The sequence below is a fragment of the Poecilia reticulata genome, chromosome 19 (assembly GCF_904066995.2).
Source record: "Poecilia reticulata chromosome 19, P_reticulata-male-v2, whole genome shotgun sequence".
Lineage (NCBI taxonomy): Eukaryota > Metazoa > Chordata > Actinopteri > Cyprinodontiformes > Poeciliidae > Poecilia > Poecilia reticulata.
Window position 1 is genome coordinate 3,205,494 of NC_088848.1, and position 17,731 is coordinate 3,223,224.

General features: G+C 39.3%; 1 long non-coding RNA gene across 3 annotated transcripts; it reads left to right on the forward strand.

Moving 5' to 3' along the window:
• Positions 1–1,637: 1,637 nt before the first annotated feature.
• Positions 1,638–8,339, forward strand: LOC145549205 (uncharacterized). 3 transcript variants are annotated; one of them, XR_014085183.1, is made up of 9 exons: positions 1,638–1,931; positions 2,390–2,551; positions 2,793–2,841; positions 2,963–3,053; positions 3,868–4,144; positions 4,447–4,644; positions 4,903–4,984; positions 5,236–5,458; positions 6,969–8,339. It is a non-coding gene; the product is annotated as an uncharacterized LOC145549205 (long non-coding RNA). The 3 variants fall into 3 exon arrangements; XR_014085182.1 differs by lacking the exon at positions 6,969–8,339 and having other exon boundaries at positions 1,640–1,931; positions 5,236–5,790; XR_014085184.1 differs by lacking the exons at positions 1,638–1,931; positions 2,390–2,551; positions 2,793–2,841; ... (1 more) ...; positions 3,868–4,144; positions 6,969–8,339 and having other exon boundaries at positions 4,337–4,644; positions 5,236–5,790.
• The last annotated feature ends 9,392 nt before the right edge of the window (positions 8,340–17,731 follow it).

Genomic DNA, 17,731 nt, shown 5'->3' on the forward strand with positions numbered 1-17,731 from the left:
TTTTATTTTGCGTTCCCTCGCAAAACTTTTGCGTTCGCTCGCAGTAATCTACTGATCAGTTCATGCGGCATAATTGATACTGTAAGCCTTTCTTACGGTGACCGCCGTACTTTCTGCTTTAATACAAGCTTATAAGGTTTATCCATGGACTATTGAGTTATTATCGGGGGTAATAAGTCATCTGATTGTGTCTCTGTTGTGTTCGTGTCTGAATGGTTTAAAGGGCTGCTTTCAGTTCCATCAGACATAAACATGCAGTAAATAAATCGATTTTCAATCAGTTTTTTTTGCACCAAAGCGTTAATAATAATAAACACGTTTTATTATCATAAAACACAGCAAACTAATGGTGGCAGAGGGCCGCACTGGGTTAACTCGGGGAATCTCATCTGTCCGTGTATCAATCAACTCCAAACCTTTTCTTTGTTCTGTCACAATTATCGATTTATTTCATTTTGATTATCATGCTCCAAACTTTGCGAGGACTGACCACCGATCACCCGCTTCCTCAAACACACAGAGCCAGCAGCCAATCACCTTCCATTCATGCGTGATGACGCCACGCCCACATAGACACGCCCACCACCAGGCGTCAAAGCCGCAGCTTCTGTCATATCAATAATTACTTAATTCATATGGCTCTTATAGAGCCTCAGTGAAAACGTGTTTATTATCAACGCTTTGGTGCAGAAAACTGATTGAAAATCGATTTATTTACTGCATGTTTATGTCTGTTAAGGCTCAGATGGACTGAAAGCAGCTCTTTAAACCATTCAGACGAAAAACAACAGACGCAATCAGATGACTTATTACCCCGCGACAATAACTCAATAGTCCATGGAAATCCGCTTGTATTAAAGCAGAAATTACGGCGGCCACCGTAAGAAAGGCTTACAGTATCAATTATGCCGCATGAACTGATCAATAGATTATTGCGAGGGAACGCAAAAGAAAAAAAAATCCCCATGTCCCCTGGAGGGCTCCGTACATTTCAAAGTGCTTTACATCGTAAAAAAATAAAAATACAGTCATAGAACACACAAACAATTGAAACATTAAATTTAGTCAAATGCCACTGATAATTTTTCATTATGTTTCAAAAGAAACTCTAAATAAGCTAAATATTTATCTTCAAACTAAATATTTAGTTAGCAAATTTAATGTTCATCTTCAAACTCTAGATATTTAGCTCTGGGCTAAGTAGTTATCATGAGGGTCACCCATCGTTAGTGTGATTTCAGTTCACTATTAACTTTACTACAAAAGTAGAAGTTTCTAACAAACATATTTTACTTACTTATATTTCTGCATATTTTTATCAGAGGAGTCTTTGCTGAAATGCTAAATATCACCGGTTCATGTAAATTAAAAGCTCTGACATCTATCAGTCACCAAAGTGTTAAAAACTCTTGTCTTAAATTCAATCTCATATTGGCTCTGTATCATGATAATGATACAAAGCACAAGGTGTTGGGGTGGCCTAGTCAAAGTTTGGATTGATATCCAGCTGAAATAGTCATTTCATGCTCGCACATCCTCCAATCCTGACTGAATGAAGGCAATTCTGCGAAGAAGAGTTGGCCAAAGCAGTTGAAGCTCATCCAGATTGAATAGAAAGTTTAAGTAGACATCAACTATCAAGCTCTGAAAGTGATTCTCATCTGGGTTTAGGTCTGGACTTTGATTGGGCCAAAGGTTGCTAGCCAACATTTAGCTGTTATCCTCAGCTTACTGGAAGCCTTACGAGGCGGTTCACACGCTGATGACGAAGTGTCTCCTGTGATGAAACGAATGAGCTAATATCAAGTTTTCCTGCCCGGATACTGCCCCGTGTGTTCGGTGAGTGGAGGAAACGGGGGGCAGATACGGGCCTAAAACAACAGGATGCTCAAGACGTCACAGGCAGAAAGGTCCAGAAACGTCCTCACAAAGTAAACATAATATTTTTCATGATGAATTAGGTGTAGGGTGTGACTAAGTGAGAGCTGTAAAAGGTGGATGTTGTGATTTTCTACTATGGGATATTACACACAGTTTAACCTTTGGTTCTTAGTCATTCTGGAGACAATGGGAAAGTTTTATTGCTAAAGAAACCTTTAATATTCATCAGCATTAACACCTTAATGCCTCATGAACATAATCATTTGCTCAAATGGTTTCAAGAGTCAAAAAATTATTAAACTTGACCATAACAAAATAAGCATCCACTTTTCTAACCCCCTGTAGAAGATGGCTGTGCTGCAGTGCTAATGTTAACAGGGACAATAATTGGAGAATCAGTTTTAAAATTTTTGTTAAAATGCAGCTTTATTTGATTTAAAACAATTACATTTAGCATGCCGTTCTATGCCGTTTCCTTTAAATCAGCTTTTCTCAAACTGTGGTCCAGGCGCCCCCTAGAGGTCAATAAGGTACTGCACGGAAACAAATTGCCGTGAGCTCAAAGTCGACGCTACAGCAAAGATTATGTTTAAAGATAATAATGGATGAGTGGCTTCAGACCAGGTCACTAAAAACAAAGCTTGAAGATACCAGTGGAAAGTTTCTGAGGGTGAGTTGCAGAACTTTGATTTTTGAATATTATAGCATGCTAAATAACTTCTTTTTTGATTTCCATGTGTTTTCTATCATTGGAAAGCTAAGAATCCGTGCTTTCAGAATCTATAAACAACTCAAAGTGACAGGGTAAACTTGTTTTATTGTGAAAAATAGCACTATCTTCACATTTAGAAGAAAAAAGACAGTATTTTCATTTCAGGTTATATATATATTAAGATATTATGCTATTGCAGGGGACATTTCAATTGATGTGGTCCACGACTCCAGTGCAGGGCATTATGGGTAAATACAACCAAAACAAACCAAGAGAAAAATGACTCCTGATTTTTTTACCAAAGACATAAAAGTAATCCTAAAACTGCTCTAATCTGATGCTTCTCCTTTTTTGTTTACATTTGTGAAGTTTATTGCCTCCATTCAGGAAGTTGGGCTCAGTGTCTTCTGAGGTTTTTGTGTCGTTTCCTTCAGTGGTTCTTGTCGCAGCGCCACCTCAGGTGAGTGGAGGGAACAGGTCGCTCAAAGGCTTTAGTTCATTTGACTCTTCAGTGTGAAAGCGAACTGCAGCAGCTGAAAATGTAATAAATGTTGCACCTTTGATCCCCAATCGAACCGAGTCTACCAGACTACCAGGTGGGAAAACACCTTTCTGCACGGGAGTAAATGGAGGCAGAATATACGTCACATTTTTTATTAATTTATCTGTCAAAAATATTTACATTTATTTATTCTCTGTCTACTTCTCCACTGTGATAACCTTTTGTTGGTCCGTCATGTAAAAACATGTGTATGCACAATGTATGAAAACTTAGATTTTTACAGAAATAGTAATTATTTTTGGAAAAAAATATGAAATCTAACTAGGGAGCAGCTTCTTTTTGTGTTTATATAGAGTCAACTACTCAGGGTGTTAAAATTAAGTATTTATTTGGAATACTAAGTTGAAGTGCAAGGTAAACAATTAGAAAGAAATGGTTTGATGTAATCTGTGACATATTTGTGATGGAAAGATTCACTTTCTCAATGAAACTTTGACAATCCAAATTCAAAAACATCTGATGGAAAATTTACATTTTCCTGAAACGCCCTTCTTTTGTTTAGTTTTTTATCACTCTTTGGGAGATTTAGAAATAAAAATAATTGTGCACATAGAGACTGAAACAGATCCCAACAACTCCAGACATCTAAAACATAAAGTGTAGCTCAATTTAGACTATATTTGATGTAAATGACCCCTGACTCTTGTATGGATGGACATTCTGTGTACTGTTCCCTCTATACTTTCCTTTTTTTGTTTTTATTTCAATAAAGGAAACTTATCCATGGGACAGTAAACAACTCTGGCTGCTGAGGTTTGTTTTGGGATCACTGCAAAACCTGAGAGCAGCTGTGAGATCAAGGAGCGGCTCCTGTTTCTCCCAAACAAAGTTGGAGGCGAGGTGGATGTGAGCGAAGGACATTTCAGGAATAAACACAATGAGGGAAAAATGACTCAAGGGGGAAAAGGCTGAGGGAAAAAAACAAAGAGGCGATAAAGAAAGGCTCGGAGGAGAATCGAGTTATTCTGGGCTCAGCGGGCTTCCTGCAGGTGATGGAAATGAATGAGTGATTTCTGGAACAATTGCTCAGCAGCAAGTGAAGCGAGGGAGGAGAGGGATGGAGGAGGTGTGTGTGTATGTGTATGTGTATGTGTATGTGTGTGTGTGTGTGTGCGTGTGTGTGTGTGTGTGTGTGTGTGTGTGTGTGTGTGTGTGTGTGTGTGTGTGTGTGTGTAGGGGATCAATGTAAACATCAGAACCTACGAGGTCACATGAAGTGCAAGTGCGATGTTTTGCTGGGATGTTTTGGCTTAAGGTTTGTTTATGTTGCCTTCATGGCTCCTGTAAGCAGAGAGTAAAGCTGCCAGAGTGACTGATTCATTACACCAGTAATGAACAAACGGCCGACGTTTAAAACGACATTCATGGACACGCCCCTTCACCCCGCAGGCCTTTAAAAGGACCAGCGACAGACCGGGGAAGCCAACAGTCAGAGAGAAGCTGCCAATAGTTTCTGCAAGAAGCAAAGGAAAACGGTCACGTTTTCTCTGTAAGTATAAAGTTATTATTATTATTTTTTAAGTGAGCTTTGTTTCTTTACTGTGTAAGATGATTAGGGGATAAAATGAGGAAAACAAGAACTGAAAAAAAAATATATTTTTCTTTTCTTTTTCCTCAGACCTGAATTTTCTGAGATCAAAAGTCAGAAGAAAAATTCTTTTTTTTATTTTTTTTTTTAGTGACACTAATTGTCTTCCATACTTCTCTGATAATAACTGATAATTATTATTATTTTTGTTTATTCCAGGTGAGGACAGAATGGGGATTATTTTTCTGCTGCTGCTGATCGTGTCTCTGACTTCTGCCTCCCCGTTGAGACCAGGTCAAAGGTCAGCATCACCTCACTCCCTGTAATAAGGCACGACTTTCCTATAACAATATTAATGTAACACTGAAACACCATTACTAATAAAGCTATGAACTCTTCGTACATTATTGATAAGCAGTCTTTTATTAGAATGCATGTTGATTATTTTGAAGAAGAATCTATTTTAATGTTTGTTATCATTTTAACAGATTAATTCAAGCTCAGCCTGATGATTCATTTGTGATTTAACTGTTTAGCTTCTTTTTTCTCCAGTGACAACCTGAAGTTACGCCCTCGTCGACTCCCATACAAGACAGTGTGCCAGCTGGGGACGTGTCTCCTTCACAACCTGGGCAACTCTTTGCACCAACTCAGCAAGACGGAAGGGAAAGAGGGGTCGAAGGACGCCAACGACCCGTACGGATACGGCCGGTAGCGCCGGCAGAGCAGCAGCTCACAAGGACTGACGCAGCGTCTCAATGTTTCAAAATTAAATGTATGTGTCTCAAATACCTGGTACTGCTCAAATGTATCGCATTTACTTACGTTATCACTGAAAAGTGTATTTATTTCAGTAATTTAAACTGTATAAAAAGTCAGTAAACTCATGAGAAAAACTCTGTAAAGCAAAAAACATTACATTGTGTTTATTTACCAGTATTATGCAGGATAGTGGCAAACCTGAACTTATTGTAATGTTTTTAAAAAGCTGTAAATAATATTGTACTTTGGTGTAGAAAACACACATTTTTTGTGTTTCATAAAGACATATTGTATCCTCCACAACATAAATTAAAGTTTTTTTCCCCTGTTTTTACAGTAAAAACATTTAATTTACGTGATTTTTAAATCCAGACAGATTAATTTCTACCTACATTTGACAAACATGTTTTGACATTTTATTTTTAAGAAATAATTCAGTTTATTTATATAACAGCAATTTACAAGGCTCTTTACAAAACAAAAACATTTCAATTTATTAACATACATTCCAATTGATCCTAGTTTTCAAACAGTAGCTCGATCAATTATTTATTCAAAGTTTCTATGTATTTAAATCAATGCTTTTGAAAGCAGAAATGTCTTAAATTAATCTCAAGCAGCTGCATCTACAAGAGGAAAATGAATAAAACTCATAAGGTTTCCTCTGGAGCATTTAATCCAGAATCCAAACGCTGGAAAAACAATGAGTGTGAGATATTTTATAGTGTTAGGGTGTGTGTGTGTGTGTGTGCGTGTGTGTGCGTGTGTGTGTGTGTGTGTGTTTCCTGCTGTCAACAACTTAAAACCCAAAATATCCTCTGAGTGAGAAATAGCCTAAACATTCAGCTCAGCACAAGAACTAAATATTTACACATACAGAACCTGTCGTTCACCCGCCTTTAGTAAAAACATAAAACATTTTTTGTTTATTATGTAACGAGGCTGGGCTTGTCTGGTGTTGCTAGGCAACAGGCTAAGCGAAGGTTGCTAGGTGAGTGGCAGGTTTTTGAAACGGCTCATTTTCCAGACTCCAAAAAACATTTATTTATTGAAAAATCAAACAGTTGGGTGTTTTTTTTGAGCAGTTGGACTAATTTTTTTAGAAGCAGCAGAAACCTAAATGAAAGTATAAAAATGTGAATTGTATTGCAATTCACAATACAGGTGTGAATTGCAATTGTATTGTGCCATTTAAATACAATTTATGCCATTTAAATGCAATTTATGCCATTTAAAGAAATGGCATGAAAATACATTCCCAGGTTGTGCAAATACAATATTCTCCTTGCAAGATCTGAGTTAAACTCCTCCACATTTATAAGGAGCTTCCAAGTAATGTAAACATTCAAATTATTAACAAATATATTATTATTCTTTAATAATGAATGTGCTATGCTAGTCCTGCTAACTGTTTAGAAAACCAAACTTGTTCATATCTGTACTGTCCATCATATTTTTTTATTTTTTATTATGTATTTAGTTATTTAGCTTTTTATTTATTATTTTTCTCCTCACCCCTGCAGCTCGTCGGCGTCATTACGCAGCGTACGCTTCTTCATCAAGCAGTGACGCAGAACGGCCACCAGGTGTCAGCAAAGAGCTGCGTGGTCCTGCACAACCAGAGAACGAAACAATCCATTTCTGCCTCTCTGGACAAACATCTACGTGTCAGATGCAACTTAAAAGAACTGAAAGAAGAAAAAGACAGGAGTGGGAATTATTTCCCAGAATGCTTAGGGGCATGTTTTTGTCTCCTGAGATGGAAGTGCGTAACATTGATCTGACTCTTGTGATATTAAGGCAAATGTGTATTTTACTGCAGCTGATAGTTTGCAAAGCTTGAGGATAACGTCCTGTTCACACTGAATGTTTCTGAGCTGAATTCAATGGGATGTTTAATGAAAGTCATGGAGCTCGTCTTCCATTCTTGCTCTTCCCAGGATGCAGCAGAGGTCTGATTGACCTGCCTGCTGTGATGATGAGGTCAACCAGAGCCAGAGTTTGGGGTACAAATTGCTGCACCTGACTTTGAGTGTCTTAAAGCTGCCAGCATTGAACCTTCTGCTGTACACGTCCCTCTGTTCCCTGATAAAAACATGAGAGGTTCTAGAGCTCAAACAGTACCAAACCCCCAATACAATTCCTCCTGATGACAATTTATTCTTTATAGCTGACCTCTCCAACACATTTTTGAATTCCAGCGTCATGCCTGGACATTTATCAGAGTCCTACCATCTGTGATGCAGCGCTGAAAGACAGTTTAGATTCTCTCACCTACCCGGTGGCTCTGCACTGTTCAGTATATCCTCACAAAAGACGCAGCTTCTCTGCTGAAACATTTACATGCTTTTGGCCATAAAGTTACTTTTTCAAAATTGCAATTTGTGCAGGAAAATGTCCCATTTTTAGAACAGATCATCACGTTCTGTCCTCCAACATGTTTTCCTCTTCTTTTTTTTATCTGTCTCTGGGAGATTTAAGAATAAAAATAATTGAGCAAAACAAGAATTTACTGCCTCCAGACATCCAGGACATAATGTGCACCTCAGTTTAAGCTGTATTTGATGTAGACGGCTCCGGACTCTTATATGGATGGACATTCTGTATACTCGTGTTGTCCACTTTTTGTTTTTATTTCAATGCAGGAACAAAACAATCCATGGGACAGTAAACAACTCTGGCTGCTGTGTTTTGTTTGGGATCACTGAGAGCAGCTGAGAGATCAAGGAGCTGCTCCTGTTTCAAACAAAGTTTGAGGCGACGTGGATGTGAGTGAAGGCCCAGTGATTTCTGGAACAATTGCTCAGCAGCAAGGGAAGCGAGGGAGGAGAGAAATGAAGGAGAGAGAGAGAGAGTGTAAGTAAAATGCTTGCTACCTTTCTCTATATATATATATCCATCCATTTTCTTGCACCCTTGTCCCTCAGTGGGGTCGGGAGGGCTGCTGGTGGCTCTCCAGCTAACGTTCCAGGCGAGAGGCGGGGTCACCCTGGACAGGTGGCCAGTCTGTTGCAGGGCAACACAGAGAACCATGCACACACACACCTTGGGACAATTAGGAGAGACCAATTAACCTGACAATCATGTTTTTGGACAGTGGGAGGAAACCGGAGTACCCAGAGAAAACCCACCATGCACAGGGAGAACATGGAGACTCCATGCAGAAAGACTGGGAATCGAACCCAGAACCTTCTTGCTGCAAGGCAACAGCTCTACCAACTGCGCCACTGTGCAGTCCACTATTATATATATATATTTTTATATATATACTTATATATAAATATATATATATATATATATATATATATATATACTGCTCAAAAAAATAAAGGGAACACTTAAACAACACAATAAAACTCCAAGTAAATCAAACTTCTGTGAAATCAAACTGTCCACTTAGGAAGCAACACTGATTGACCCGACGAGGGTCCCTGTTGTCAATCAGTGTTGCTTCCTAAGTGGACAGTTTGATTTCACAGAAGTTTGATTTACTTGGAGTTTTATTGTGTTGTTTAAGTGTTCCCTTTATTTTTTTGAGCAGTATATCAATCAATCAATCAATCAATCAATCAATCAATCAATCAATCAATCAATCAATCAATCAATCAATCAATCAATCAATCAATCAATCAATCAATCAATCAATCAATCAATCAATCTTTATTCCAGACCAAAAAGGTCCATAAAAAAGGTAAAAACAAAATAAGTGAAAAATAATAAAATAAAAATAAAATAAAAAAATAAAAAAACATGACATTCACTGAGTCACAAATAAATGATGACACCAATGTTTCCACAATCTTGAGAAAAATCTGACTGTACTAAAAACAGGATTTACTAAAATTGCAATTATATTATTGCATGACACAGAAAATCTACACATACATCTATACATGAGATTCCTGAGCACAGCTGCGCATGTGGGAACAGCATTATGTACAAACATATGGCCAGCACTGCTCCATCTAGGCACTCTAAGTAGGAGCCTCATGCCGTCATTGTAGGCCACATAAAGTTTCTGCCGGCTACTTTTGTTGTATCTTCGCCACAGATGGGCCGTGTAAAGTGAAGTGCAAAAAGCTTTAAAAAGAGCTATCTTCACAGAGGATGAACACATACTAAACTTTCTGACCAAAGTATTAGCTTGTGCATACATCATACAATACTGCCTACGAATGTCACAATCATCAGACAGGTCATCAGTTATGTAATGTCCCAAATATTTAATTTCATTGCATCTGTTGAGGACAATGCCAGATAAAGAGAAGTCAGGGGTTATCAGATGCTTATCTGCCCTACTTCTAACAATCATAACATTGCTTTTCTTAGCATTATATTTGATGTCAAAGTCACAACCATATTGGGAACAGACCCTTAATAGTTGTTGAAGGCCAGCACTATATGGACTTAAGATTACCAAATCATCTGCATACATTATGTGATTGATTATGCGGTCACCAACTATACAGCCTGTTTTACAACAATTCAGGCGCGTTGATAGTTCATCCATGTAGTAACGTTCCAATTACTTCTACGTTGGTTTTTTTTGTTTTTTGTTCTTTTTTTCCGCTACTGGAGTTTTACTGCAGTTAAATTTAAGACGTTTGTTGAAGTCTGGTGGAGGTGTTGAATACTTTATTGGTTTTTATTCACCCCTCTAAATCATTGAACTCAGGTGTCACTTCCGTGTCCACAAACGTGTGAAATCCAGCAGTGAATCCAGTTGTGGAATGATCTTGCAACTAAATATTCCACCAGTAGCTGGAATAGTGGGGTTATAACGAAGTGAAAGCAATTGGGAACTACAGCAACTTGGAAACAAATTGTCAGGTCAGTCAAATCAAGAAGTGAGGTCAATGAAAGCTGAGCTGGGTAAGTGTGCAAAGGTCTTCAAAGTTCTACAGAGTTGATGACTACAGACCAGGCACGTGCAGAGGGGGGGCCTGGGGGAGCTTGAGCACCTGCCCTTTTCACTCCGTGCCCCCAAGTGCCCTTTTGGTCAATTTTTAATTTTTATTATTTTTTTTTGTATTATTATTTTCTAAGCCCTCTTCTGACACATAATAACATGTACTAAAATGATTATTATTATTTTTTGTACAACATAATAAGCCCTCCGGTCACCTTGTTACCTTTGACCTTTTGCCCGTGACGCAGTTGCCTTTCGCGCAGTGAGATGAGGCGGCTAACTGGAGCTCAACGTAGTGAACGTTCCAGATTATAAAACAGTTTTTGGTGAATTATAAAAAAACGTTTTTGGTGAATAAAGTGGAGTAGACTTGCTACGTGTCAGATGACGGAAAACGTTGAAGTATCGTTTCTGCTTCAGCTCGGAGTCGCGGTTTAAGCAGAGAGGTAATGAAATACAAGACACTGACAGGCCTCTGCGTCTGCCTTTCTCTGAAGAACTACTGAGCGGGAGGAGACAGCCAGGTGAGGAAAACTATTCTTATCTATCAATTCACTATTTTATCATACAGACATTAGGCTGTTGTTGTTGTTGTGCTATTAGCTAGCTAATAGCTAACGACTTTGCTAGCAAAACTAGATAACTAAAAAGTTTCTTCCCTGTGTACGAGGCACATCGCCCGTCCAAAACTTATCATCTCCATTATGGATATATGTCCAATCTTCTAATTTCCTTTGCTGCATAATGTACATTGCATTTATTCAGGCGTTAGGTAAATGTATCTTGAAGGAGAATAACACTTAAATAACAAGGATATTCATTTAGAATTAAAAATAACTCGCCCTGAATTACCATAATAGATATAGTGTGTGTCATTAATGAAGGGGAAAAAAACTCAACCCAGACTTTAGTTTAGGGTCTGGTTTGCAGAGCATGAAGTTACATTTTTTTTCCCAATGGGAAAAAAAAAACTGACCTCAGTTAAGTAAAATAAAATTGTAATAACTTTTGGAATTGTAATGATTTCTTTTTTAAAAACAAGTTGTTTTTTTAAAAAAAACTTTTAAAAAAATAATTAAATAACTAATTTTTGTCTTGTGAACTTAAAGTTATTTGCCAAACATAAACTTTTATTTGCACACATCATGAATCTTTTGTTGTGATTTTAGGCCCTGCTCACAACCAGTGGCGGAGCTAGACTTTTAAAGTTGGGGGGGCCAGGAGTAGTCCTGGCCCCCCCTTGGCCCCCTCAACTCTCGGGGGGGCAAAATTTTAGGAAGCTCTGTTTGGACAGGTAACAATAGTTCGGGTCGGACCAGAATTATTTGCCTGATGGTGGTTCGGGCTTCTGATGAGTTTACATTTAATGAGTTTGGAGCACACAGAGAAAAACTAAAGAGAATTTTATGATCTACTTATTATAGTTTAAGTAGAGGAATAACAGCTGACTGTTGAGAGAGGAAAGAAATTAAAGTGCAGATCCGTTAGGCAGAAACAAGCGCAGAGCGCTGGGCAATAAATGCTCCAATTAATCACACATGAGATGACAAACGCCGTTACATGTCAATCATCAGGGGGGGCCAATCAGATGACAGGGGGAGCATTGGCCCCCCTGGCCCCCCTCTCTGGCTATGCCACTGCTCACAACGTCATGTGAGAATCACAAGCAAAACTTTGAGTCAAACAAAAACTTAGAATATCAAGAAAAATTTATGACATGCACAAATAAGTTTGTTTAACAAAAACAATCACTGAGACATGAGGCGGCTGTTCATGAGACAAATGTGTGATTTAAATGTTTAAAAAAGTTTTTTTAAGCAAAACTTAGTAGGCTTTTCTCATGGTGACATGCATTAACAATTCAATTTTTGCTTTTTTGTCTTTTTTCTGCAGTTCCACCTTAAAGTTTGATGCAGCTCTGCTTTCCTGATTGGACCGTCTTCATCTCCACTGCAGCAAACAGGAAGCTCTTTTTATAGATTACAGTCCACTAATCTGTAATCTATAAAAAGATTACAAGGGCATAAAGGTCGCTTTGTGCCCTTGTTTATATTTTTAATAGTATAATTCTGTAAAGACAAAATATGTAAACCAGAGCTAGACCACTAGCTCTGATTTACAAAATAGACCTGCAGAAAGAAATTACTAATAAAATATCTTACATATGCATAGTGTTATGCTCTATGTAGAGATTTCCTTTAGCTCTGATTGTATGTCTCACAATTTTGTAATTTATCATTGTTTATTAAACTCTGAAAGCTGAGAGGCTGTTAATATTCTGTCCTAGAAGGCGGTTAGATGGGCCCTTTTTTGTTGTTGAGCACCTGCCCCTGTAGTGGTCTCTGTACGGCCCTGGCCATATATCTGCCGTAGCTAATACTAGGGACACTCTGTCATATGTGCATGGTTGTAGGTGAGGAAGACGCCGGTAAACCCAGGTAGTAATGAGGAAATTATGTATTTAATAAAGAATCAGGAACAAACTCAGAAAGACATGCGGCACTGGAAACGGACAGGCGAACGATGAACTAATGACGAGGACCCGACGAAGGACAGAGACAACAGGTGGGGTTAAATACACAGGGAAGCTAATCAGAAAGACATGGACACGCTGGAGGGACTATGTCTCTCGGCTGGCAGGGGAACGCCTTGGGATTCCCCCGGAGGAGCTGGAAGGAGTGGCTGAGGAGAAGGAAGTCTGGGCCTCCCTTCTGAAGCTGAAAACCTATCGATCGTTTTTGTAGGGAAACTGGAGCACCCAGAGAAAACCTATCCATCTATCCATCTATCTATCCATCTATCGATCAATCGATCGTTTTTGAAGGGAAACTGGAGCACCCAGAGAAAACCTATCCATCTATCCATCTATCCATCTATCTATCCATCTATCTATCCATCTTCTATCTATCGATCAATCGATCGTTTTTGAAGGGAAACTGGAGCACCCAGAGAAAACCTATCCATCTATCCATCTATCTATCCATCTATCGATCAATCGATCATTTTTGAAGGGAAACTGGAGCACCCAGAGAAAACCTATCCATCTATCCATCTATCTATCCATCTATCTATCGACCAATCGATCGTTTTTGAAGGGAAACTGGAGCACCCAGAGAAAACCTATCCATCTATCCATCTATCCATCTATCTATCCATCTATCGATCAATCGATCGTTTTTGAAGGGAAACTGGAGCACCCAGAGAAAACCTATCCATCTATCTATACATCTATCCATCGATCGATTGATCGTTTTTGAAGGGAAACTGGAGCACCCAGAGAAAACCTATCTATCTATCCATGTATCCGTCCATCCATTTTCTTCAGGTCATGGGGGCAGCAGCCTAAGTAGGGAGGCACAAACTTCCCTCTCCTAAGCCACTTGGGTCAGCTCCTCCGGGGGATTCCCATCACATTCCTTGGCCAGCTGAGAAACAGATATTTATCTGGGACTGGAAATGGACGGGAATTTTACTCTTTTAATTTGCTGTTGGTGATCCTCAGCAAAGTGCACAGTGGTGGATTTTAGTAAAGGAAGTGTGACAGGCTTCCTAACTTTCTGACTACTCAGTAAAGGTCTGTTCTTTGTGTCGTCATGTTTGTCAGCAGTTCCCACCGATCTTCTTGCAGATCTTCTTGCAGACTCTGCCAGGGAGGTAGTTCTCCCTGGCAGAAGTACCTCCCTGGCAGCTCCACACACTCTGTCTAATTCCATCAAGGTCTTCATGTTTTTCCTTTCAATCTCACACTGTTCCTTTTTCTCCTGCCGTTTGAGTTGAACTCGGGAATCCCAAGAATTGGTCAGACTTTTTATAGCTGCAGCTTTTTTCTCTTTCTCCAGTTTTTCACGCTTTTGCTCTGCAGATTCCCGCTCTTTCCTTTCTTTCAGTAACTTGTCCTCCATAATAGCCCGTTTTTTAGCTTCTTCCTTCTTTGTAAGTGACAGTTGGTCGTACACTATTTTTTTACGTATTTCACGACTTCTGTCCTTATCAGGAATGTCGCAGTCCATCCAGGAATCAGACCCTTTATTTATGATCCTATCCATTTCAATCTGCTTTTGCCGTTTGTATTCAACTTGATCATCCCATGCATCAGTCAAATACTTTTGCATTTTGACTTTCTTTTCTTTCTCCTGTTTGTCAAGTAACTTTTGGGCAAACTCCTGCTTAGCTTTTTCTTGGTTAAGCTTTTTCTCCTCAACAGCTTCTTTGACATATTCTTTTCTCCTTATATTCTCTATATTTTCATAGGCCATCTTCTTACATTTCTCCCTAAATTTTACCTGCTCTTGAACATTTTTCTCCCTCTCGTCATGTACATATTCTGACCGTTTGCCTTCACTAACTCTGGGTGTTTGCCTTGGCTTTACCAATCGTTCCTCTGCCTTCTCACTAACCTGTTTGATGAATTTTTGTTCATTTTTACGTGACAAAGACTTTTTAAACTGTATGCCATGTTTGTCCTTTCCAGAATCCTCATTGGAAAGGACAATGAGTTTTGGACAAGCTCTCAACTTGTCAGCTTTAAACTTGTCCACATCCGTGGACAAGTTGAGAAGTTTTTGCCCATCTATGTCAATTTGCAGCAACGTTTTTGAAGGTGTTTTCTCCCGCTTGTCTCTCCAGTTTTGCACATCCCGTGCGTAGGCATTCGTTGGTCTTGGCTTCTTCTCCTGTAATTTATGAAGAGCAGCTTCGTGTCTTTCTTTCAACTCCTGTACTTTTCGAAATTTATTACGCTGGTCAAGGCGTGCCTGAATATCAATTCCGTCTACCAAACTTATAAGGAAACCTGAGCTTGTGCTAGAGTTGGAATCACTTGAGCCGGAATTCTCCTGAATATCTTCGCAATCCTCCCGAATCTCTACTTTTCGTTGCGGTATTGGGGTAGGATGGATATCTTTTTTAATTTTAGGTAATTTTAAAATCGAGTTCCTTAAAGCATGGTCCTGATCCTCAAATTTGACGCTCTTCTTTAATCCAAAATCACATGGGAGGTCTGGGTCAAATATCTTTCTCATCATAGGCATAGGTGTATCAGGCCTCCTGGGGAATCGACGGGGCTCCATCTTGCGTTTCAGTCTCTGGATGAAAAATTGCACTTCTCTATAAATCCGTTGAGTTCTGCGCATCTGGCTTTAGAACACACGTAACAAGATATTCAAAGGGTTCAGAGCTGATGTCATAGAATCTATGACACAAAGCCTGGGTTCCTAGTGACATCATCAGTTGGGTAGAAGTGTAACAGTTGCTATGGTAACCAGGAAAAGCTCTGAAGTGATTCACACTTCCTAGTGAAGGAGATGTTTCAACCCATCAAAACATTTCCAAATAAACTCATTCATATTAACACAAATGTAACTTTTTCCAACAATTTGGACAAGATTCAGCCAATGTGGCTGTAACTGATTTAGACTTTACAATGTGCAAAACACAATCACCTGGTTTCCCATTAAATCAGCTCAACAGTGTTTTCCTCATCAATACATTTTTTGATGAGGAACCTAACAATAGTTTCTAATTTCTTTTGCTGGCCGCTATCTAAGCTACGGCCTAAAGACGGCGTTCCCAGCGTGTCATTTCGTTCAACCTTAGCTTCGAGCACATGGGCGTGTGAAAACCACCACGTATGTACGAGCATGCAAAGAGCTGAGAGAAGTAGAGGAAAACAGAATGATTTATTCCCGACGCTCTCTTCCAAGTGACCTGCACAAGTTTTGACTCTCCACTGAAGACTCCATCAACAGTCTTCATGCTTTTTTCATGTGGTTTTGTACGTTTTCCTCCCACAAATAGCTTAATACAGAAAACTTTTCATCAGAAACAACTGATGGTCAAGCAGGTGATGAGCTTTTTCAACCAAGTTCCATTGAACAAGTGGGTAGTTTAAGTATTTCCAATTTATTAGTAATGTTCTTTGACATGTTGTGTTGTACCTTTCATGTTCATGTGTAAATTATTGAATACAACATGTGAATAATTAGTAATTGTAATCCATCCATCCATCCATCCATCCATCCATCCATCCATCCATCCATCCATCCATCCATCCATCCATCCATCCATCCATCCATCCATCCATCCATCCATCCATCCATCCATCCATCCATCCATCCATCCATCCATCCATCCATCCAGCCATTTTCTTACACCCTTGTCCCTTAATGGGGTTGGGAGGGTTGCTGGTGCCCATCTCCAGCTAACGTTCCGGGCGAGAGGCGGGGTCACCCTGGACAGGTCAACACAGAAAGACAGACAGGACACACAACCATGCACACACACACACACACACACACACCAAGGGAGAATTTAGAGAAACCAATTAACCTGAGAGTCATGTGTTTGGACTGTGGGAGGAAACCCGATGAAAACCACGCATGCACAGGGAGATCATGCAAACTCCATGCACCCAGAACCCAGAATCTTCTTGCTGCAGGGCAACAGCTCTACCAACTTCACCACTGTGCAGCCCTGCGCTACTGTGCAGAACTGTAAGAACTGGTTTTCTGTAAGAATGTCATACAGAAAACATTTTTCTGAACTCTACTGTGACTTTTCAGTCGTTGATTTTATGTATGCCAATGAGTTTTAGCATAAAAGATTAAATCTCACAGCCTGTTAGCTTGAATGTTTAAAGTACTAGCATAAAGAGCTGCATTTTTGTGTACAGTGCCCACTAAGCCAATGTTTTAGTTTTTAGTCAACAGGTCATGTTTGATGAATGCACTAAATCTGGTAGCGTTGCGATTGTATTTAATGTAAAAATTTCAGCACCTCTGCATCAGTACACATGAACCTCATGCTAAACAGTTTTTATGGAATATTACCATGGAAGTTATGATTAGTTAGAAAGTAACGTTCCAATTACTTCTACGTTGTTTTTTTTTGTTTTTTGTTCTTTTTTTCCGCTACTGGAGTTTTACTGCAGTTCACTTTAAGACGTTTGTGGAAGTCTGGTGGAGGTGTTGAATACTTTTTTGCTTTTTATTCACCCCTCTAAATCATTGAACTCAGGTGTCACTTCCGTGTCCACAAACGTGTGAAATCCAGCAGTGAGTCCAGTTGTGGAATGATCTTGCAACTAAATATTCCACCAGTAGCTGGAATAGTGGGGTTATAACGAAGTGAAAGCAATTGGGAACTACAGCAACTTTGAAACAAATTGTCAGGTCAGTCAAATCAAGAAGTGAGGTCAATGAAAGCTGAGCTGGGTAAGTGTGCAAAGGTCTTCAAAGTTCTACAGAGTTGATGACTACAGACCAGGCACGTGCAGAGGGGGGGGGCTGGGGGGGCTTGAGCACCTGCCCTTTTCACTCCGTGCCCCCAAGTGCCCTTTTGGTCAATTTAAAATTTTTTTTTTATTTTTTTGTATTATTA